Source organism: Ambystoma mexicanum, chromosome 7q (assembly GCF_040938575.1).
Source record: "Ambystoma mexicanum isolate Mex_15411 chromosome 7q, UKY_AmexF1_1, whole genome shotgun sequence".
NCBI classification, from domain to species: Eukaryota; Metazoa; Chordata; class Amphibia; order Caudata; family Ambystomatidae; genus Ambystoma; species Ambystoma mexicanum.
This window is the reverse complement of record NC_090941.1, coordinates 797,979,895-798,003,890: the sequence shown is the minus strand read 5'-3', so window position 1 is coordinate 798,003,890 and position 23,996 is coordinate 797,979,895. Positions and strand designations below refer to the sequence as shown.

At 43.3% G+C, this 23,996-nt stretch overlaps 1 pseudogene; it reads right to left on the bottom strand.

Moving 5' to 3' along the window:
• Positions 1-9,161: 9,161 nt before the first annotated feature.
• The window catches only part of LOC138528083 (collagenase 3-like), a 227,972-nt pseudogene continuing 213,137 nt past the window's right edge, over positions 9,162-23,996 (bottom strand).

Sequence of the window (23,996 nt, the reverse complement as noted above, 5' to 3'; positions counted from 1 at the left end):
ATCTCTTTTACAATTAGAAGGCTTTAGGGAGGGTATACTCTTTTCTGTTTCTAGTATGGTTATTTGTTTGAAGCTAAAGGGGTGTGGAGTGTTATTGGACTGGTTTAGGGAGGGCTGTACCTTGGGAGTAGGCTCCGGTGGCAATAGCAAGGCAGCTTTTTTAATTGCAATTTTGGTTTGAAGAGAGATAATTTTTCCTGCAAGGGCATTTTGTATATTAGTGCACCAGAGCTTATTTTTGGGAGTATTATCCGATTGCGGTATTGGTGATTCCATTTGACGCAGGATGGAGAATAATTCCTTTGTGTCAGATTTGGCTTTAGCTATTCTGTCATAAGTGTTCTTTTTTGTGCTAATGATTTCCGTTTTATATCGTTTGGCATGAGTGGCTAACTTGATTTTGTTCTCCTCAGTAGGCGAGTGTCGCCATATTGATTGCAGTTTTTTTTTTAATTCTAAGGTCTTTCAGTTGAGGTGTGAACAGTTATTCAGGTGGGAGAGTTGTTTGCCTTTGCGGATTTTGGTGGGGACAATCAGATCTAGTGCCTTGGTCATGGTACTATTATAGGTTTCCACAAGTAAGGTTGGGTCTGTAATATTGTCTACATTGTTAAGGGTGGGGAGGAGGTGTGGAAGGAGTTGTTCTGCTGTGATGTCTTTTTTACTTCTGGTGGGGAGTGGCAGGGTCATAATTATCGGTTTAGGGTGGGTAAGGTCAAGTGAGGCGGAGAATGAGATTAAATGGTGGTCTGTCCATATTTTAGGAGTTATACTAGTGATACTGATGTTGCAGTTCAAGTCAGCAGCCCAAACTAGAGTCCTGCCTTTAGAGTGTGTAGGGGTAGTGGCTTTTTGTGTTAATCCATAATCATGCAGTAGTGCTGCAACAGATGTGGCATGTTTGTCATTGCAGTCATTGAAGCCAAGGTTGAAGTCTCCTAATAGTAGGATTTGCGCATGGTCTTTTGTATTGTTAGTCAGGATACTAGTTAGGTCGTCCTCGAAGGTTCCCAGTGGTCCAGGTGGTCTGTAGATCACATAGATGGTGAGAGTATGGTTACATGAGAGTTGGAGTTTGGCAGTGAGGACTTCACAAGACTGAAATGGTGTAGTAGTAGATAGGCAGGTTGGGTTTGTGGATAATACCGTCTGGTATTGCTAGCATAATAGCAGGGCCAGCAGCCTCATGGAGCCAGGGTTCAGTTATGCATCGCAGGTCTAGGTTCTCATTAGTTAGGGTATCTGAAATCTCAGTGGCATCTGGTTTCTGGTGTTTGACACAATGTCACAATGACCGAGACAGCCCAGCCCGAATCTGGTATGAATGCAGTGTGGAGTGTGGAATGGGTGGGTACTTGTCCCAATACACATAACTTGTTGTGAGTGTCTGGAGAGAAGTGAATGGCCTGAATGCACTATGCACCTGATTGGCTGCCTGCTTGCATGAATGCCCTTCTGATGGATTGGTTGCCTGAGTGTGACCCAAAAGAATGAATGGGAGATCAACTAGTATGTCTGGGGCCTCTCACTGCTAGAATTTGTGTTCAGAAGCTGAAGAGAAACTGGAGTTGAAACTGAAGCTTACCCTTGAAGCCCTGCTGGAAGAGAAGTCTTTCTGCTGCTCTACTTCATCGATCTGAAATCTGCAGTGTCTCCAAGGACTGACCTAGAGAGGACCTAGTTAGGTGCCCTCTTCCCGAGCTACGAGGGACCATCATACACCAGCTCATCTTTGCCAAAGCTCCCTGGAAGACAGACCTACGACAGGCTGCTGACCGGAGACAGGGACCGCCACGGAATCACAAGGAGAAGTGCCCGGACACTGTTGTCCACCACCGTGTGGGATGTATTAACCCACCTATGCTCTGCCCTGTGGCATCACTGTGTGCTGATGGTGCCAGAATTATCAAAATGGCCGCAAAACCCTATGCGTGCCAAAACCTATGGAAATCACGCTTTACAACACGAAAAGATGGCTGCCAAATCTACCATGAATGTTGTCAGTGGTGGAACAGAGAGAGCACTCCTGAAACATGTCACTGGGTTGCCCAACAAGTAAAAATGAAGCACAGATGAAAAGCAGTGCTTTAGTGAAAGAAATCCAGAATCTTGTTTTCAAATCTTTTTTCTTGGTTGCTGAAAATACAGAATGCCAGTCTAAAACACGATCACACATCCAATATGCTTGCTGGGTGTTACAAGTCACTTCATTCAAGAAATCATTATGAAAAGACAATGTCCAGAAAAGCTAAATTTGTCATCAAAACATTCACAGCAAAAATGTGCCTGCCTGTGAAATCTGTCAAAATCTGGGCGCAGTACTAGCGGCTGCCTCTGTGACAGCTGTCAGTAGCTTGCATCATAAAATTTAAACTTGTGCAACTGAAATCAAATGTCTGAAAACTAAGTGACCTGTTATTAAAAGTAACTTAGGTTGTAACTATTCAAATCCCATGGCTTAGAAGCTGGAATAAGTGTTCTAGATGCTTGTTTTGAAAATTGCAAGTCTGTTTTAAACCAAGTAAAAAAAATGTAACAGAATGACATTTAACTTAAGGCTCAAACCAGTTCCACAGCTTCCCCCCACAAAGGCCAGGCATCTCCCTTCTGCTCCACGCCACCAGGAAATCACACCTCTGTGATGATTAGATCAGGGGAGGAGAGCTTGGGCTGCAGGGGAAGAGGACAATGGGCTTCCTCTGGCTGAAAGGATATGCAGAGTGTGAAGAGTCATAAACGGCCTCTCCCAGAAGGAAAGGGGCGGAGATTGCTTCTGAGCTGCCAGAAGGAGAAGGAGGCAGAGACAAACTGCCATTTGCTAATTAACAAAGGCAAAAGTACATTTTCAAAAAAGACTGATAAATTACTGTGTAAAATTGTGAAAAATATGTCAACAACAGATTTGTTGATGTGATTTTTGGATGTACGGTTTAAGAGATGCCCGAACTCTGTGGGATGTTCTGGGAAGTAGTAGCGGAAAATATGGTTTTACTCCAAATGTATTCATGCCAAAAGCACGAAACCTCATACTCTTATGCCCATATGCAATGCGCACATTTGTACACATTTTTGGATAAACTAGATATTGTGTTCCAGCCAAAAAGGGAAACATTCTGTCAAAAGCAGACAAAAGATCCGACAGTGACAAGGGTTGGAGGAATATATGCTACACAAAAGGTGTAATCTATATATGTTGTTGTAAAGATTGTACACATGTAAATATGTATTGTACCAAAAGTAGATTTTATGTTCAAAGAGACAAGGGGAGGATTCTCTGACTCATAAACCCACATCATCATGGTGACACCCTGTTTTCTTCTCCAATCAAGTGAGAGAAGAGACTCTAGCCAATTGCCTGCCTAAGGGGCACACTTAGGATAAACCAGCACACCCCCCCTTTATCATATGCATAAATAGAGAAAACTGAGGACTTAGAAGGACACACAGATTCACCCACTATCCTGATCCTGGCGAAGCACCCTGAAACAGAACCATCCATATTCCTTGCTCCAGACTCCAGAAACTTGGCAAGCAGAAAGGCCCATTCCATTAGTTGAACCATTTTCAACTAGGCCTTGAATTTCAAAAACCAGAAAGAATCCCACAAAATCTAAGGGGAACAAAAGAAACAGCCGGGCTGTGCTGTAACTGCTTTCCTGCTAAACAGATTATTACCAGAACCAAAAGATCCAATCCGTTGTGCTGTGACCAGGAACCATTGCAGACCCGATCCAGTCCTGTGCCGAGCTGTGACTAGAACCATTGCAGATCCAGTCCAATCCGGTGCGCCCAGCAGTCTGTCCCAGAACCAGAATCCCTGACCAGAATCCCTGAGGTTCCGTTTGAAACCCAGATAGTGAGTACCTATAGATGGGACTGTGTCACTAGCATATGTACTTTGCTTAGTTAATCCCTATCTTAAACCCATTCTCTCGTATATTCAGAACCGGTAGTGTTAGAAGTATTGTTGAATTGTCAGAGCTTTCTCTGCGCTTAGTTTTTCTCAATTATTTTCTAAACTCATAAATCATTAGGGTTTATCCACCACATGAAGAGTCCCTGGCCAGGATTGATGGAGATTCATGTGTGGCATTTTCTTTTTCTATAGTCATAATCTAGTATAAAAAAATCCCATTTGTCTTTTGAAAGCGTTTCCCTGTTTTCCCATTTTTGCGCCTATCTCAGAAAAACGACCTCCACTAAAACATCCATAACCTTCTCAATTTTCATGCTAGAAACGAAATTTCAACTTCTGCTTGTAGCCAACATATACAGCTTTCCACAGAACCAAAAGACCACACACACGGAAAAGTTTGCTGCAAGCTTTTGATTGCACCCGACCTCAATTTTAAGTTTGCACATTGCTTATTAGTGTCAAATCATTGCTAGTGTTTGTCTATAACTATCAAAAGTGGCTCCCATTAGAATTTAAACAATTTCAGCAATTTAGCCCATATTTAGTGTTTTACCCATTTCATTCTCAGATAACTTTAAAAACCATTTTGACAGTTTGCCAATCATTTCTGTTTCTCTCTTGTGTTTTCTGGGGGGAAATTGTGATTGACATTTTGTTTGAATTCTGCATTCCTGAAACCTGTTCTCTCTCCTCCTATCTCTTTACATTTCTTGTTGGGGGGTTGAGGGGTGTGCAGGGGGAAATAGTAACCACTAACTACATTGCTACTTGATTTGAACACACCCAGAAGTATTCTTTCTGTGCTGAATTGTTTTGCTCACTATTAATCCTTGTGATTAAAGAGATTGCTTAGTGTTACCTCACCCCAGGGGTGATCATCGTATAACCATTAGATATAGTGTGATTATATTGTGAACTACATAAATAAATAAATATTTTAATTTTGCAAATCAGCCTGATTCCTGGTTCATTGTGACCGGGGGGGTGCCAAGAGAGGGGCGTGATGTAAGTGGAACATCGTTCAGAATAAAATAACTTTTAGACACAAATAAATAAGGGTTTCAGTTGTGCATTACACGCTAAGCATTGACTTAGGTGAAGTGCTGGATTGAATCACTTACAACCGTCGATGGCCGGCGGCGCCGACTGGAGCCGCCGTGCTTCTTTTGCCTAAGGACGCTCTCGTCTGCAACGTCGACTGCTTTGTCCTGCCGGTGAAAGTCGAGGCCACTGATGTGCCATCCGCCAGGAGGTTTCCCACCAACTAACGACCGTAGAGACGCTGGAAGACTCGACGCCCTTGCTGGGCCACAGTTCTTCATAATCTCTTTGCGGTCCAGAACTATCATCATCGAGGTGCCCCGCATGCCTCTTCCTTGCAGGACGCCAACGCTCCGTCGTCGCCGAGCACTGCTAGGAACGAAGCTGCCGCCTCGTCGTCATCATTCACCCCTTTTTCCTCGTGGGATCTCGATGATCCGTGGCTCCTGCCTTAAAGGGAGCCGCTTAAGAAGGATCTGTTGATGACCCGACAATTAACTCTGCTATTCCAGGTACATTGGGGTTGTAGAACTATTTTAGAAGGAAATAAGACTTCTAGAACAATATATGGACTGGGCTTGTGATATATCTTTACTTTACAGGTTGCCCAGGTGGGGGGATCTCCACACTGAACTGTGTCTAGTGGTAGAGGCCAGTATTCTGCCAATTGTTCTTACCAACTGCTTTCCTCCTGTGTCTATTGTTGGTTACCCTTATTCATTGATTTGTGTGACATTTAACCAGAGTACAGTTGATGCACTTTAATGGGATCTAATAATAATTGTGGTACCACTTAGAACTGTATATATTTACCATTGTAGATTTCCACCCTCCAAGCCTGTATTAGTTGATATATTTCGTTGACCTTTTTTCTATCCTGCTCATGTCTGCCCAATAGAAGAATGACAGATTGTGTGTCATCTGCCTAGTTCGTAAACCAAATGCCTTTCTCTTCCAGCCGGTCAAAGAGGGGTACCGTAAAAATATTGTATAGAGAGGGGAAAAGACAAGCCTCCTCTGGCACCCCAAACAACAACAGTGCTGGGGTGGCCTCCACCTTCTCCCTGCACACCCTAATTTGTTTGTTGCGCAGGACTGACTGAATCCACGATGCAGCCTTCTTCGAAAAGGCAGCCACTTCATTCAACCTGGTGACCAGTAAACAGTGGTCAACCAGGTCAAAAGCCGCAGACAGGTCAAGGAGCATTAATAATGCAGCTTGCCCCTTATCCATTACCTGCAACAGTCTGGCTTTTAAGTCCCGCAAGGCATGCTACCTCCCCCCACATCTCACAACACAAGACCAATACTTAGTGTGCTACCTTCCTACCCTCATAAGACCCATACTTGGTCTCCTGCCACGAGACCCTCACAACAAGAGGTCCTGGTGTCCCCAATTTGCTAGATGCAGCATAGTGAGATAATATTTACCTAGGATCACACACTTTAGTTAAGAGGTGCACCGGGATTTGGGTCCAGTCTGCACTTTAGATACTCAACCACATATCTTATCAGATCCAGACCTAGCTTGTGTAAATTTGAGGTAATGATTGGCTTTAAAGAGTTTAAATAGCATGGTTTATTAGCAGGGACCATTAAAGTGAAACTAACAGCCCGACATGCCGAATAAAAAGGTTTTCATTGTGACCTAGTGTTCACAATGTTTACTGCTGGAATGGAAACTGGGATGCGGGCGGGCTTTACCAGACCCATGTGATGACTTGTGGAAAACACGCCACAGTGCCTAACAATGCCTGCAACCATAAGTATTCAAAATACCAACATTTCTCCAATCCAGGGTCAAACGTCTGTTTGTAACACATAAATAAACACAATTACAAATGAAAATCAGCATGTGTATTGTCCTCTGGGCAAGAACAAATATTGCTATTTTGTCAAGCAATATCTTCATGTTTGGTTTTCAAGGACATTCTTTTTCATGGTGAGACCTCGGAACATACACATCATAATCAACCCACTTGACAAAAACATACATCCTCACAGAAATGTGTTAAGCAGAAAGAGTACGATTGTAGTGTTTTTTTCCCTTTCTTGATCGAAGGATTACAAATACCAGAATGTGCAGTAATTTGAGTCTAAAACATGTTCTCTTGGTTTTGAGAATGCATTCGTAGGACAATTCACAAGATATATGGTCACCAGTTTGACAAAGGTATCCTGCTTTTTAGTATATGATGTTCCTGCTTTTTAGTGTATGATGTGACTAAAATATGAAGCTCCACAAACAAGCAAACACTTTTTGGTATGTGTCAAATAAACACACATCATGAAAATAAAAGTCAGTTTAATCCTTCTTTGTGATACACGTTGGGCCTCATTACACGGATGGCGGTAAGGATTTACCGGTACCGGTAAAATACTGGTACCGGTAAATCCTTACCGCCTTACTACGAGGTCCCTTTGCGGGTTGGGGGATTTAACGTCTGCTTTTTGCAGGCGTTAAAAACCAACCCGCAAAGGGACCCAGGGAGCTAATTACGGTACCGCAATTTGTGGTACCGTAATTAGCACTTTCCCCATTCCCATTGAGCTCTAAGGGGCAAAAATGGGAATGGGGAAGGGCAATGGTGGAAGGGGGAATTACCGCCCCGCCAACCTTGGAATGGGGCGGTAATTCCCCTTTCCGCCAAGGCGGTGCCGGTATTTTACCGGCATGAACCATGGCGCTAATAGCGCCTTGGTTCTCCGCCATCCGTGTAATGAGGCCCAGTGTGTTAGTTAACTGGAGCTTTATGTGGGCATTGAGACGCAAAGCCATCATCAATCCTCATTTCCCGCGCATTTAACAAATATTGCTCTTGCTGGAGAGGAAGAAGCGTTCCATTGAAATGCTCTGCTCACAACGAAGAGGATCAATGTTTGGGGGGGCTGCTGTATCTCCAAGGCAGGGCGGGGGAGTTGGGGGTTGTCAGGTAACCCCTTTACTCTCATTCCCAAGCAAAACATTTCTGCCAGTAGGTGCAGCTTTGAAAGGAAGGCAGGCTTTCCCATCTCGGCTGCCCGGTGTTGTTGTGATGTTTTTTGCCTCATCTAGTTTGGTAGAACAAGACCCCCTGAGGCTTCACCACGTTCTCTGCTGTGAGGGGCAATCGGGTAGAAGGACACCACGAGTAAGCCAATGCCCTTCACCCTGCAGAGCACTGGCGCTAATCCAGTCAGTGGTGGAAGCATACTCTTTTTTTTCAGCCTGTATTGTTGCCAGGCAGGGGTTCGAAACTGGGGTCCAGCTACCAGGTGCAGCCCGCTCTTTGGCCCAGGTCGGTCCGAGCCTTGGCTGGCTTCCTCAGCTCGATTCATCAAATACTACCCTACAAAGCCCCATATGTGCACGGGCTGCTAAAGTATGCCTTGTTCGTCAGCAAATGCCTCAATAATGCAAGGCTGCTACTGGCTAAAAGCCAGAACTTATAAACAAGAAGTGGGGAGACCAGTGTACCCAAGGGTCCAAGCCAGAAATGTGAGGTAGCTTGCACCATCGCAGGAACCACCCAGGTAGGGGTCAAGAAAATCCTGTTCAGAAGTACCCAGCCATGAGGGACATTTCTACTCAGAATAACCCATAGGCCTAGGCGAAACATTATAGTTCTTGAGTGGGTAACATATTGGGGAAATCCTTAGGGCGATAGGGGTACAATACAGGGCTTGCACCACTATGCGTGTCAAGGCTGCAGAGTCCCTGGAGATGGGTCAATGTGGGGACCTCCTGAAGCATGCTGGGGCCTTTTAAAGGACCCTGAGACTCTTTAGTTGTCGAAAGGATATGGTCCTGGGTGCGGGCACCGCAGGTGTTTGGAGTTTAGCACAGGGAACACAAATTGCACTCAGGACACTAGATCCAATTAGAATAATCCCTCACTGGCTTTATTAACACCCCATCCTGACACATGTCTATCCTTTACAATCCTTGTTGGTTCTTTAGCCTTTTCCCTAGGTCCTGTTGAATACTGTCTCACCCCACATGACCCTGCAATAGAGAGAGTGTGAGAGACACAGTGGGAGAGAGAGAGAGAGAGAGAGAGAGCGAGAGAAAGAAAGAGAGAGAGAGCGAGAGAGAGCGCAAAGGGACAGAATAGGGTTATTACCCTTCATTATAGTCCTATAGGAAATTTGATCTGTAAACAAAGATCATGCAGAAAACACGTTTTATAAAGGAAACGTAACCCTACGAATGTGTAATGTGCAACTACGAAGTAATGTTGTTAGAGAAAAAAATAGACCTCCAATACTTATCGCCCACAAAGAACAATGTTGTCATTTCATCTTCAATATATACTGCAGCGTCGATTTTAGAAACTGTTTTGAGAAATCCATATTGCTGAATACTTGTGGGATAGCCTGATTGGGTAGTGAATCCTCTTGTTGCCCAGAACTGCTGGCCTGTTTTTGAAAGAAAATGTTAGACAAATAATAAGTATAGAAAATGTGTATTTTGTTTAATAGATTTTTTTCTTAAGGTTTTTTTCCCAGCAGAACATTTATACTGCGCCCATTACCACCGTAGAGGTCTTACCGTGCCTGGACCTGTCCAAAAGGTAGTATATTGTGACTCTGCCATGGCATCACCATACCTTATTATGGGAAAAGGAAGGGAGGGGGGGTTGGGGATGAGGTCATAGGAAAGAGAATGACCAAAATCGGAGAGAAAGACAATTGGGATGTGTGAGAGGGGATATGGTTATCGAAGTAGGGATGTGTGTTTCTTGAATAAGATTACTTATTAATAAGCATGAGTGAAGGATTTAGGAGAGTGCAGCTCGGTTTAGAGCAGAGTTGTATTGTGATGACAATATCTAGACCTGACAAAGCATGGTATGAGTTGTAATTAGTTTGTGTATGGTTATAAAATAATAAGGGAAGACTTGGGTGCAGGATGGTTGACATAGGTAGCAGCCATTACACATGTTTAATGGTGACCAGGTCAAGTCAGTCCAGAACAGAAGCTCAGATACAGGTCTTGAGTGACATGCAAGGCAGTGGGTACGACTGGGGGGCATTCACCTGCACATCCTTCCACTCCTCAGGAGCTGCAGTTCAAACTGGCACTACCAATCATCCATTCTCGCTTTGCCCATGTGAGGGGAGATGGGACTGCTAAGAACACAGTTTGCAAAGAAGAGGCTAATATGTGATAGGCTTTTCTCAACTCTTCCCATTGTTGCTTCATAGAAAGTAGAACATTACAACTCACATATTGTCTTGCTCGATTTTCTCACTGGCGGATTTACATGGTTGTTGTTGTTGAATTCAGGGGTGTTGCTAAGTCTGGACATATCCGGGGCTACGCTAATGTCGGGACTGTCAGGACTCAGTGCTGGCTAGCTTGTTGGTTGTAACCCCTGAGCTTCTAACCAGGGCTACAACCAAAAGACCCAGGGCTATAGCCCTCTTAGCCCCCCCAGCAACACGTCTGGTTGAATTTGTGTTAATTATATTTCTATTGGTCACCATCCATTGTGAAGACAAATATCAAAGGTAAGAGACAGGTAAAGTTTGGATTAGCCTTGTACTCTGAATTGACCGCCAGGGACTTCATCCATCACCCAAAACAGATCCATTTGCCACCCTTGAATCCCATGTGTCAAAAAACTCTAAGCACCGTCTACCATCTACATACGTTCTTTTCTTCAACTTTTCCCTGATATCTTTAGGGGAGTGTCCATCTAGTAACCCAGGGCCACATTCTGCATTTAAATCCCCAGTAACTACAATCTGATGACCTGCCTCCTCCCCCAAGTAAGTTTCACAAACATCTGACATGTGGCTATTTTTACGCTCCTGTGGCAGGGCAGAGTGTAGACCCTCCTGAGCGGTAACCACCCCAGAGAACAGGGTATTTGGCCATGCTCCTTCTTGTGTTCTTTCTCGGTAGAGGGCCTCCCACATTTTTGTCAAACTAACAGAAGTAGCTCTTCCTCACTGTGAAGAGGAACAGCATGACCATGCAAGTCATTTGGCTGCGCTCTGAAGCCCCTCATTCTGTGAAGTGAGACTCCCATGGGTACGGTAGACTTGGTTTGACAAGCAGCGGCAGGGTATGAAACAAGCATTGGCAAAGGTATTGAGAACTACCACTGGTAGAGCATGCCTAGTAAAGACTCCTTAGTAGAAAAGGAATGAGTCATCCTCGAGGGCAACGTGGGAATCGAAGAGAGAATCACGGGGATGGTGTGAAGCTTCTTGCTGGTGTCGGTGTTGCCCAGCAAATTCTATCTTCGGTGCGGTCAGAGGCTCAGGTCAGCACGCTCTACGAAGTGGTGGGAGACAAGCTCATTCTGCAGGGTGACAGTCCTCCTGGCATAGGTGACAAAGATGTCAAAGAGACTGGAGGCACCACCTCCCCCCTTTATTTTAGCAGAGTTACGGTTTCTATTGCAGCAGCTCAAAAGCCACACAAGGCTCCAGGTTTACACTCTCAATCTGGCACTTTGATTCAAGGCGAACCCACAATATAGGCAGCTGTGCTACTTCGGGCACTAAGCATCTTACTAAACAGGGCCGTTCACCTTTTATCTTGGAGCGCGCCAGAGATTATCCCCCAGATACAAGAACGAAGACTGCTGCTATGCTGATAATTCGGCTCCATCTCCTTGACTGATGCCCGTCCTAGGATTTGTGGTAAAGTCACCTTAAAGCTTATACAAGGGTGGTTGCAGGCCACTAGAAGTACTGCCACTATTCAGGTAGGTTTAAGTGTTGCAGTGTTAGGAATAGTGGAATAATACATGAGGATGCCACTGTTACAAATTATGTGTGTCACTGTGAAAAAGGAAACACCTTTATGCCGTCTTTATAGATCTGAAGACAGTGATTAGGCTCCTTGTGGAAAGCCCTAAGCGGAAGTGATGTACACAGACCTAATGAGGTGAATTGCCTTTGCATTTTGACATTTACACTTGAATATGGTACAGCCAACTGTGGGGAAATGATACAGGTGTTCTGGATTTCAATGTCTAGGGCAATCCGCAACAGGACCAAGATGTCATATCTTCAAATCCAGCTAGATTGGCTTTACCAATCTTGCTCACATATCAGCCTTCGGGTCCGCGGAGTGGAGGCTGCTACTGACACAAACATGCCAACATGCCCCATACCGGTTGGGAGCTGCTTGTCCAGTCTTGGTGTTTGGTTTTTATTTTGCATTCAATGACTCATAGTTTTGGCTGTTTATAAATCGAGGGCTGTGCGTCCAAAAATGCAACAAAAAGAAGCACATGAGTATCTCCTTCAAGACATGGGGGAGGGTTTGCAGATATGTTTGCACTGTATCGTGCCATGTCATTTCAGAAAAAGTGAAGAAGAAATTGAGAGAAGTGGCAACAACAGCCGGTACCACATGAACGTTGCTACAGGTGAATGAGTGCCTTGTTTGGTGTGATTTGATGGAGCACAAATGTTGCCAAGGAAGGTGTGCTGTGTTCTAGTTTTGCAAATGGTTCTTGCAATAGTCGTGATTTCTCTAAGCATGCTAGCTTTTCTGTTCGCTCCTCTAATAGATGGGTGTTCAACTTAAGGCCAGATACCGCCCGAACCCCCGAGCCCCCGATCCCCCGTCCCGAGGCCCTCCACACATAATGCACATGGCTGAGGAATGCTCTCTGACCTGAGAACAAAGGCAAGGAGCCACAGCCCAAACGTGTCACTTTACTAACACGAGAGAACAGTGGCGTCGCCAGGAATCAAATTTAGGAGCGGCACAGAGGGGGGCCAAAGACAAAAGTAGGGGGGCACAGACAAAAGTAGGGGGAGAACACGGTCACTGCTCGTCTTAGGTAGGGGGGGAATAAGGGGGGGGCAGGGTTTCACAGGGGGGTCCCGCCCCCCTCAGCCCCGCCTAGCGACGCCACTGCGAGAGAAGGGTACCAGAAGCAAGGACCCTTCAAAGCGCCACTATATTGAAAGAGAAGCAGCCCGAATGAATTTAGAGCAGGTTGAATAATGCAACAACAAACACAAGTGTAACCAATGAAATACACACATACATATAGTTATTCACTTTCCCATTAAGTGTGGTTCACTTTTAAGCAAACTCTGAATAGTATTGTTTCTGCAGATCACCTAAAGACCTTGACACCATATAAAAACAAAGAATGCTGGTATTCTTCGATCAACAAGATACACACAACTGCCTATTGGTGCCCCCTGATGCCTGTGACGTACCTGGGATGCCACTCCCTAAACCTATTCATTATCTGAAGCAAAGCTGAACCTACAATTATTAAACTATCAACTCGCCATGCTTCAGAAGTCCACCTCAACGCTGCGTGGGTGCTTAATTCTGCCACTCTTCGTTAGTATCCTCTTCATTTGCATAGGTCGATTCTGAGGCCTGCTAGTGGTGCATTTGAACCCAAACCGGTGCACTGTCCAGTTCATTTTGACACATTTGGTCTAAAAGAACCTGCTGGTGGATGCTGTGTTTATATGAATGCATTGCAGAGTGCCTGCGGTGTCCTGCGGCTCTCTGCTCAAAGCAGGCCAAGGGGCGAGGAGGGGGTGGGGTGTATTCTATACAGCATGCGTATTGCGTAGCGTCTGCATTGTTTCCGTTCTGAGGTCCTCCTTGGTGCGGTATTGGCATGCCTAAAGCAGAAGTAAAGGTATCAGGGCCCCTGTGCGCAGGTGTAACATGCTGGCAACATGGATACTCCTAGACTTATCTTGCTTCTAAGACAAAGGCGTTGCCCCTGATCTCTCCTCTTGGCCTGGTAAACTAGTTACCATGCATGTTCAGACTATGGTCTCCTAAACTCCTAGACAACTTAAAGTGCTTCGAGGCCATGACCATGGCCGTTTGGGATAATACAGCTGGTCAGATAGCACAGCGAGCTGAGTGCTCGTTGTGACATCTGTGGGCAGCCTGCTGATGCAGGTTTGAATCCCAGCTGGGCCAACTCATCCTTCCAAAGTCGATAAATTGAGTACCACGCTGTGGTATAATGATGTCAACTGTTATCTCAGCGTTTAGATCCCTGCAGGGTTTGTAGAACTACATAACAATACATATCATTACTATTTATCACACAAATATCCAATACCATACCTTAGCATAACACATATACACTCACTCAACCTGCCACCCTGTCATTTCACCGGGATCATTTCTTGCTAGGAGGTTGCTTTGTAATAAAGGCTCACCATCACACTGGCATTGTCCCCCAGTCACCACATGGTGCACTGTGTAAAGTCTCACTTGGTATCTCAGTAACTCCGTCGCTCACACATTCACACAGAGCATTTTCCCTTGCTCTCTTCAGACAATACTATATTTACCTTTGAAGAGAAAAACAATATCTTGCCCAGGTATTTCATATGCAGCATCAACGGTTGTCAGATACGGCCAGATGAGGTTGATGGAAATAGTCTCAACATCAGGCAGTCTTGAGCTTTTTCGCCAGAAAATCCTGGAAAAGGGTAACAACATTGATGTTCAGTATCAGACTCGCTGGAAATTACAACATCTATAAAACGCATTTTAAATGTGACCTACTTTGATATTGAATCTTGCAGTCGAAAGTAGTTGACTTGATTTGCCTTAATGCAATTACTGATTTAAAACAGTGTATAACATTCGATAACAAACAATTGCATTATCATAATTATTCTAAATAGGATATATCTATGCACTCGTCTGCCAATAAGTATGCTGGTCTGCTGATGTATACTTTGAATCTTTAGATTCAAGTGCTGACAGAAAGTGGTCTTTATTGTGTAACATGCAGCAACGTGTTCCAACGCAGACTTTAGGTGCATTTCATAGCTTTTAAAGAGGCTGAGGGTGTAGAAAGAAAGACATGGGTTATATGGCAGCAGAAAAATATTGATTGATGGTTTATTGGTATAGCGCCTGTATACAATGTGTTTCAAAGCGCTTCAAGGCAAGGGTTGGAGCAAGGGAAAAATACAATTACATTCTTACAAGGCCTTGAGACATTAAGAATGTGAACGTTACTATCGTCCTAGGCCTGGCGACATTTCAGATAGTGCAAGAGCATTGACAAAGAAAAGGAGGGGGTGGGGGGTAGGAGATGAGAGACAAGCAACTAATGTACTAGGCCTGACAACATTTCTGGTAGAGCCGGAGAGTTGACAGGAGGTGAGGGGTGGGGGGTGCGGGGGAAGGAGGGAAGAGGAGAGGAACAAAACACGTGAGTACCGTACTAGGCATGACAGCATTAGGTAGTGCTGGAGGGGGAGCGGGAGGAACAAACGAGGGAGGGGGAGGAAACCAAACAAGCTACTATCGTACTAGGTCAGATGACATTTCGGATAGAGAAACAACTATGACAAATATAAGGAGGGGAGGGAAGGGGTGGGAGATGAGACAGAAAAGCAACTATCGTACTAGGCCTGACGACATTTCTGGTAGAGCCGGAGAATTGACAAGAAGTGCAGTGGGGAGGAGGGAGGAGGAGAGGAACAAAACAAGCAACTATCGTACTAGGCCTGATGACATTTCTGGTAGTGCCGGAGGGGCAGGGGGAGTAACAAACAAGGAGGGGGGGGGACAAACAAGCTACTTACGTACTAGGTCAGATGACATTTCAGATAGAGTAAGTGCAAAGAATATAATAAGGGGGAGAGGGGAAAGAGGAGAGGGATAAAAGATAGGGAGAGGAAGAGAAGACTGAGAAACAGTGAGTGAGGTGAAAGAGAAGAAGAAGCAAGCAGGAGGGGGTGGGCGAGCGAAGTACAAAAGGCAGGAAAACTGGCAGGCAGTCAGAGGTCACAAGCATACAGCAGGGGGAAGCATAGTGCAGCAGGCAGGCAAACAAACATCATAGCATAAGGTTGGGGGGCTGTTAGATTCTGCCCATACATAATAGTGGGAGCGTGTTATTACTAGTGGAGTGTTGTTTGAGAATGTTTATGTGTGAGGTCACTGCTGCATTCCAGAGTTGTCAGTTGGGCTTGAAACTACTGAAGGGCGGACCGGTGGATGTCTTCCTGTTGACATATATAACTGATCTTTGTAACTTATTGACCTGATTGTCACAACCTGAATAAGTCTTAATAAAGACTCTATACTTACCCACGGACTCCGGATATCTATATAAAACAGCACTTATTTTAAAGCGTAACAGGGGCCTGAGCAAATGGCACAGCAAGTTTGCATAAAACACAGCCAGATTTGATACTAGGTTAAATATATAAACACAGACAGATATGAATAGCAACCAGAATCAGAAGCTAGCAATGGGTGCAAAACGCAGTGCAATCAGAAGTGCAAACATGGGAGACAGGCAGAGAAGGAAACTAAGAGTAAAAAAAAAAAGGGTAGAAGCATCTCCAGAAGGAGGGAATAAACCTAAAGTTATGTAGGTGTGTTATGGAAGTCCAGAATGACATTGACAACTATATTTGACTAGGTTGACCAGACGTCCCGGTGTTGTGCCATCTGTCCCCGTCCACAAGGATTATTTCTAATTTAGAAACCCAGTCCTGGTTTTCCAACCCCCGCTAGGATCATACACCATTATTGGGACAGGAATCAGGGGGAAAATTACCCTTGTTGTGGTGTGTCTGAAGAAACCCCCCTCACTTTATGTTGTTTTGTGAGGGTACTTAACAATTGAGGGCTAGATATTTAAAAACCCTGTTTTGCTGGTTTACTGGTGCTGAAATCTGGGTGTATATAGATACCTCATCTTTTTCTACCATTGAGAACAAGTATCTAAAAAGTAACTTGTCATTGCCACAAAGTACACCAAACTCTCTGGTACGTATAGAGTGTAATCTGGCCCCAATTGGTGATGATGCCGAGATAAGACCAGTGTTTTATTGGTGTCACATCTGGGGCAGACTGGAGCTCGAGAAATATCATGACTTTGGGAGGTCATGTCAAAATCCACTGACTTGGCCACGTTAAGAGGTGCCTTACAAAATTGTCTCTGATCACATACTGGGAGGACCCCAACTCTATAAGTAGTGATGCAAAAACAATCGTAAAGTCTACCCATTTTAGGTATAAGAACATTAAGGCAGTGACAATGTTCTCGGTCCTGGTCAGTGGGCCGGCTTATTTAAGTTTGAAGAGCGACTCCGGCTATAAAGAATATTTGGATATAATAGCCCCGGCATATGCTCGCGCCTTGCATATTCAGTTTAGAATCGGATGCCTCCCGCTAGGATCATACACCATTAATTGGGACAGGAATCAGGGGGCAGATTGCCCTTGTTGTGGTGTGACTGAGGAAACCCCCCCTCACTTTATGTTGTTTTGTGAGGGTACTAAACAATTGAGGACCAGATATTTAAAACCCCGGTTTAATATTATAACAACTAATGAAGCAATGCTATTATGTAGATCCACAGACAACTTCAATGTTGTTTATTTTGTCTCAAAATACGTGCATGGCTGAAAACTAATAGAACCCTAACAAGTCTACGGCGAAATAAATAAACCTATATATTTTGTTGGATCAAACCATCTTGCACTGACCTTATGTATTGAACTAAAGCACTGCGCACTTTCATATAGAGATGGGATTTATATTTGTGATGTTTTAAGGATTTTAAGGTTTATTGAAAGTTTTATCATTGTTGAGGAATAGTTTTAATATGTATGTTGTACTGAAGATGCGTAAATGTATAAGTGTTTTTTACCTAAAGGCTTACGCCGAATAAAGATTTTACAACACCAACAACAAGCCATTTGGATGTCTCTGTGCGAAATGCTTCCTAAACCACAACATGGCAGTTATAGCTTACAGCCATTCAGGCTACACTCCCAGGTTCAACACAGACTAGCTCGACCTATTGAGAGTAACAACAAATAGTTCAGACAGAGTATTATCAGAGTATGATCCTTTCAGTGACTACAATACTGAGGTAGATGATCCAGCACACAGCCAAACAGTGGACCCCCTCGAGAACATGGCTAACCATGTGGACATATTTTTGACACAGTGTCGTCCATAAACACACCAATCTTGGATGCCAATTCCACTCTTCTAGATCCGCTCTGCCCCTAAAAAGCTGCTACCATAGAATTTGATATCCTTCAGACTGGAATAAACCATCTCCAGGTCCAATCGCCTGCCATTTCAATGCCCTTACTAACCTAGAGGTTAGAGTCTCTATCCCAAGACATTCCATCTGATCTTCCCCAATGCTATCATCAGCACTCAAATGTGAGGGCAAGAAACCTGAACATGCATGGGGGAAATCACTTGACAAGAACCATAACATGGGCTACCTTAAACATTCAAGGGGCTATTAGAGAACAAACTGGCCAACAAAGCCAATATTTTTCCCCTGAAAGCGATGACACCCCTAACAGCAGAGATTACATTTTTCACATTTACATGTAACTCACTATGCCAGGATGAGTTCCATTTAGCCCACCCAAAACACATGCAGATGACCATGATCATTTCTTTTACATAGAGGATGACACTGTCACAGCATTGAAACGCTGGCCCTCTTGACATGGCAGTTTACACAAATCCAGTCATAAAATGTTCTCCTGAATGCATCTCACAAGACATGTGGAAGATGAAAATGTCCAAAGCCCAAAAGGCATCTGCTTAGCCAAAATAATTAAAGAAAGGATCGGCACTCTTACCTCGAGTCTCACTAGCCCAAGCAACAGGTCCCCGAAATCAGGATCCCTACTCACTGCCCTCAATCGGCCCTTATCTCACCCCTCCCCAAAATAGCCTACTGAGACCTAACTGGTCTGTCAGACTACCAAGCAAAGCAAATCATCTATTTGAGGCTAAACCTATTGAAAAATGAGTTATCAAGCCACTTCATGAGTTGATTGAATTTACCTCCTATTTCAAGATAGGCAATCAGGTTTTAGGTGCCTCAAGAGTTCAGAGTCTAAGGAAAGAAATTGACAAAGGTATAGCAGCTGGTTGCCATGATATTGCTAGACCACTTAGCAGCCCATGATACGGCGAATCACACAACTCTCCTCTCTTACCTTAACCTTAAACAGTACTTTTATATATTTTGTTGTTTGAGGTGCTGGCATAGCTTGTGAGCAGTGGATCACTGTACAGAGTATGGTTAACCAGGATTTGGGCTGGCATCTTTTAACAGTAGGGCAGTACTGTGAGTTGAGGTCTGTGTGTCCATTCGGATTAGTCCTTGATCAGGTATTGTTGAAAAGCTGAATTTTTAGAGATTTGCCAAATTCGAGATTTGTGGGGGCATTCTTAGCCGATACTGAGATCGGGTTCTGGAGGGTGGGTGCCTGACCAGTGAAGGTTTGTTTGCGGGGTCCTCTCTTTGCGGACGAGTTGTGATTTGAGCTGGTTGATCGATTTGCTGCACAAGTATCGTGTGCCATCAGATGTGTAGAGCTTAGCCACCAGGTATGCTGGTGTGCTACTTGTGACTGCTTTGGAGAAGATGCATGCAGTCATGAACAGTTTCCTGACCTGTAGAGGAAGCCAGTGTAATTTGCCTTCATCGGCCAGTTTATTCTTTTTTTCCCCTGATGCATTTTAGGTGAAAAATTCATTATTTTACTTGGTTCATTAAAACTGATTTATACGAGAACATCGGTCATTCAAATATGCTAAGGTACACTGGTAATTTTGAAGATCACATTTTTCTGAGTTTTTGGGAACCTACCTGCTAATTACTCTACATGTAGGTACCTGTAATAATGTTACTTTTCTTATATGTGAAATAATGAATTGCTAGCAGACTTGAGAAAAGAATTTACAATAAGGAAAAAATAACTCACTAGTATCTGAACAGTTGCGTGTGTCTCGTTTTCCATTCTGTGAGCACCTGCTTACTCTGATTAATTGGCTCAAAAACGGAAGGTCCTATTAATCGGTGATTCAGTGGGAAAAGAGTTACCATTCATGTGCCTCAACCCCTGGGCCTTTCCCCTAGGCCAGGGTGCAAAGAACATGGCGTTATCCTCGACAGTGACCTGTTGTCCAAATCACAAACAAAAGCACTGACAAGCAATTGCCATATCCACCCTTAGATGCTTAGGGAAATCCTCTTGTTACTCGACTCGCGCCACAAAAGTAAAATCACCCGGCACCTGGTCCTATCAAAGATCTACTACTGTAATAATATGCACATTGTCTTCTCAAGAAGGAGATCAAAACAATGCAGACTATCCAAAACATGGCAGCTCAGTTAATGTTATATAAAGGTATAGAATGTGTAATATCTAGTCCAAGGCACTCCATATCCTACATTAAATCCTAGTCCAACACCAGACTGTATTAAAAATACTTTGTATTACTTGTAGACTCCTCTGAAATTGAGACAGAAGTATCAAATAAAAATGGCATCCAAAAATCCTTCAGGCCAAGGATTTTTTATTCTGCTTCCACAAATAAACACACCGACAACCTTTCTGGCACAAGATGACCAGAAGAAAAATTAACGCACATTTCCTGAACTGTGGAATAATCCACCCGGAACTAAGGACTGAACTGGAACACTTACGAAAATGAAAAGTGTACTATTCTGCAAAGCATTTCAGCCATTAATATCGATGCCCTCAGTTAATCACATAACTTCAGGGTTATTTTGCCTTGAGAACTTATATTTAAATGTTCTAGAATGCATCACTACTAAATTATGTGACTGATACATCTCAATTCTTTTCCATTCCCTTTCCACTGCTCAATTCCCCAACCCTCTGTTTTGACTTCAGTTGCTCTGAAGAATTCCAGTATGTGTGTCAAAAAACAAGCAGCTTAATTGCAAGTACTCAAATTGCGCTTAAACCTGAAATTGTGCAGAACATTTTCTCCATCACACAAACCATAGTCACTTGCCTTGGATACTTTAAAAAAAAAAGCACCACCCTGATACGTAAAGATCTTGAGTGCAACTTTTACCTCATATCAAAGTTCCTTCCATCACAGTTCTCAAGGGTAGTATTTTAGCTGCTCATGCTGCTATAGTTCTTTGTTTTTTCAGTAAGAAACCACAGGGTGGATCTGACCAGGGCTGTAATCCTGACACTTGTGTACTGCTGCCAAGTCATTTTTACAACACTCCACAAATTACATAGCAAGAGGCTAGGCCATGTAAAAGAACAAACTGGTCTTTCTGAGACTCACCATAAAAAATAAAAATATGCACAATAAACTTGCTGGCTGCAAAAACACTTTTCACCAGGTGAAGGTTAGAATTACGTTGAGAATTTTTTTACAACATGCAAGTTGTATGCCAGTAAATAACGAGATGCAAGTTAACGTAAGAGCTAATTCAGCTGTGAATGCCACATCAGCAATCCTACACACGCCCGTTCAGAAAAAAACTGCCGATTTGCATGGATGATAAAAAATCCATGAATAAAAGTCAGCAATGAACGGTGTCAAACGGTGCTGTCATACGCCAATATTACAATCAAGGGGTATCACATTGGTGTCTGATGAATAGAGCACAGCATGCAGATGAAGTAAATGCAAAACAAAGTAAGCTGATTGATTTAAACACTCGACTGGATGTAGAAGTTGCCGCCATCAAGGCGAGCTCATCAGAAATGGTGGGTGTTGAAAAAGTTGGCAGCGCACTCTCAGACACCACGATGGAAACTGAGAGTAAACGATGTGATGGAAACGTCTTGTTAACTCAAAAAACACAAGAACAAGGGAACCTTATTCCTCCAAGAATATGCTCTGTCGAGGCTCAGCTTAGATTAAGAAATGCATATCAAGCCCTGCATTTTACTGGGCAAGTCGATGAAGAAGCTCTCAGTTTCATGAATCTAAACCATAATTCTGATAGCCATGACGAAGTAGTATTTGTCCATTCAAATATAGGGGACCTGATGCAAGTGGACAACCTTTCACCAATTCGAAGCCAGGCTGAGAACATTTCGCTTAGGAGGAATGAGTATGAGGATCAAAAAGAGATGGTATCCAAGCAGGTCTCATTACATTCTCAAGGAGTGTCTGATTGCTTTGAGCAAGAAACCTCCATAAATTCATTATCATTCAATCCTCCTACCCCAAGAAGAATACATTTGGCGTGGGATGGCCATCAAATTAAACGTCCCACTGAGAGACACGAAGACATGGCAATCACTCTGCCGGCAGTAATGGACACAAATTTGACTCTAGCGGCAATGAATACAGCCATGTTATCTCTTGCCAAACTTTATGAAGCATTTGACCAAAAGATTAACTATCAAACGATCCTTCTGTCGCAAATATTAAATCACAAGGCTGCAAACACAACTAATGAGGAAATAAGAATGAGAGATCCTGAGTATGAAATCTTTAGTGATTGCACATTAACAAATGTAGGGATCCAAACTGAGAATACCGATGTCCTGGGGAATATGAATTTAGAACAACCAAAACAGTTAACCTCTGCAAAAACTATACAATTGGAGGAGGAATTAGATATTCCTTTAAAAAGGTTCCTAAATCCATCTTGAATCAATACTTATGTAAATAACGCTGATAGTAGTTCTATTGTTGATGAAAAATATAAAAAACCACAAGGAAATGCGTTCTACATATTTGTAAAGGATTTCTCAAGAGAAATCAAAAAGAGTCCATTCATAAAGTCCTAGAGAAATATCAGTAAAAAGTTAGTAAATATACAGAGAACAGCCAAAGCAAGTGCTAACACGAGACGCTTCCTCAAGATTATAAATTCTTCTACAGAGAAAGGTGAAAAAAAAGATTTGAGAAAGGATCATGATGGCGAACTGTGACAACAGATTGCTAGTAGTAAAGGAAAAGCCATGACTAATCTGACATACAAACCACTTGATGATCTGGTTGGGGAAACAGTATTATTGCAAGAAAGAGAAAAAGTCTTACCACGCAAAACCTTTACTAAGGCAATCGTTCCCATAGAGCAGTGTAATGCTCCAACCGGGTTGACCGCAATCCAGATTAGAGAGGAAATAAATAAAACTGTGGAACAATATATGGCCAATAGGCAGAAGGAGTGTGGCTTAGAATGTACTAATACAGAGCAATTGGTAGCTCCGGGGCACCAACCAATTCTAAATGGCCCTAGACCTTTGCATGTAGCTCTTAATGCGAACCCACAGTATAACTCAAACTCTGGACAACACACACAATGATAAAAAAATATTCCCTTGGTAAAAGATAGTACACATAAGACTAAATCAATACTGAACAGTAGACGAGCACAAACAAGCTACCATCGTTTTATACTTGAATGCAGGGATCATCCCTTTACGCACTTCAATTTAAATCGATCAAGCGTATTAAACATTTGTAAAGACATTCCACACTTGCAAAATATAAGTACAACGGACATCGATAGAATTACATTTTTGGATGATCAAGCTTTATCCAAGTCACGAAAATGTATCCGTACTACTGTTTTAGCAGACATCATGTGGCATGCAAAGGACACATTTTACCTAATGGGCTTTAATCTATACAAAGATCACATCCAGGCTGAGCTGGGAGATAGACAGGGTTTAACCAAGAGTAGTCTCTGAATATATGGTACGGACCATACCAGTCCATTTAACATGGAGGATCAACAACACCAAGCATAACAATCCTCAATAGAAGAAAAAATGTGCCTAATTTGCTGGAACACCCAGGATTTTCCCATTTTGTCAACTCGACTAAGTAGTGAATTGAGTAATTATGATCTAGTGGTGCTCCAGGAAACATGGTTGGTTGAGACTCCAATATGGGATGGATTTGAAATAGTATCAGTGCCAGCCCTATTGCAATCCAGGGGTCACCGCATGGCAGGCCTAATGGTAGCTATAAAGAAAGCTAAAGGCTTTACAGCAAGTATGTATGCCTCGTCCTCGTCATTCATCCAAGTTGTTACATTAACAAAAGACATACATACCACAATAATCCTTAATATCTATTGGGGAAGGGCTGATCTGACACCTGATTGCTTTTCCGACCATCTAGAAGAGGTTTTTGTTGAAGTGGCATTGGAACGACTCGTCGATTTCATATTAATCATGGGTGACCTAAATCTCCATTTAATACCAAAAAAGGGAGTTCAACAAACCCTGGAAGAGCAAAGATGGTGTTACATTTTGGAAGACAGACAGTTCATAATCATCGGGAGT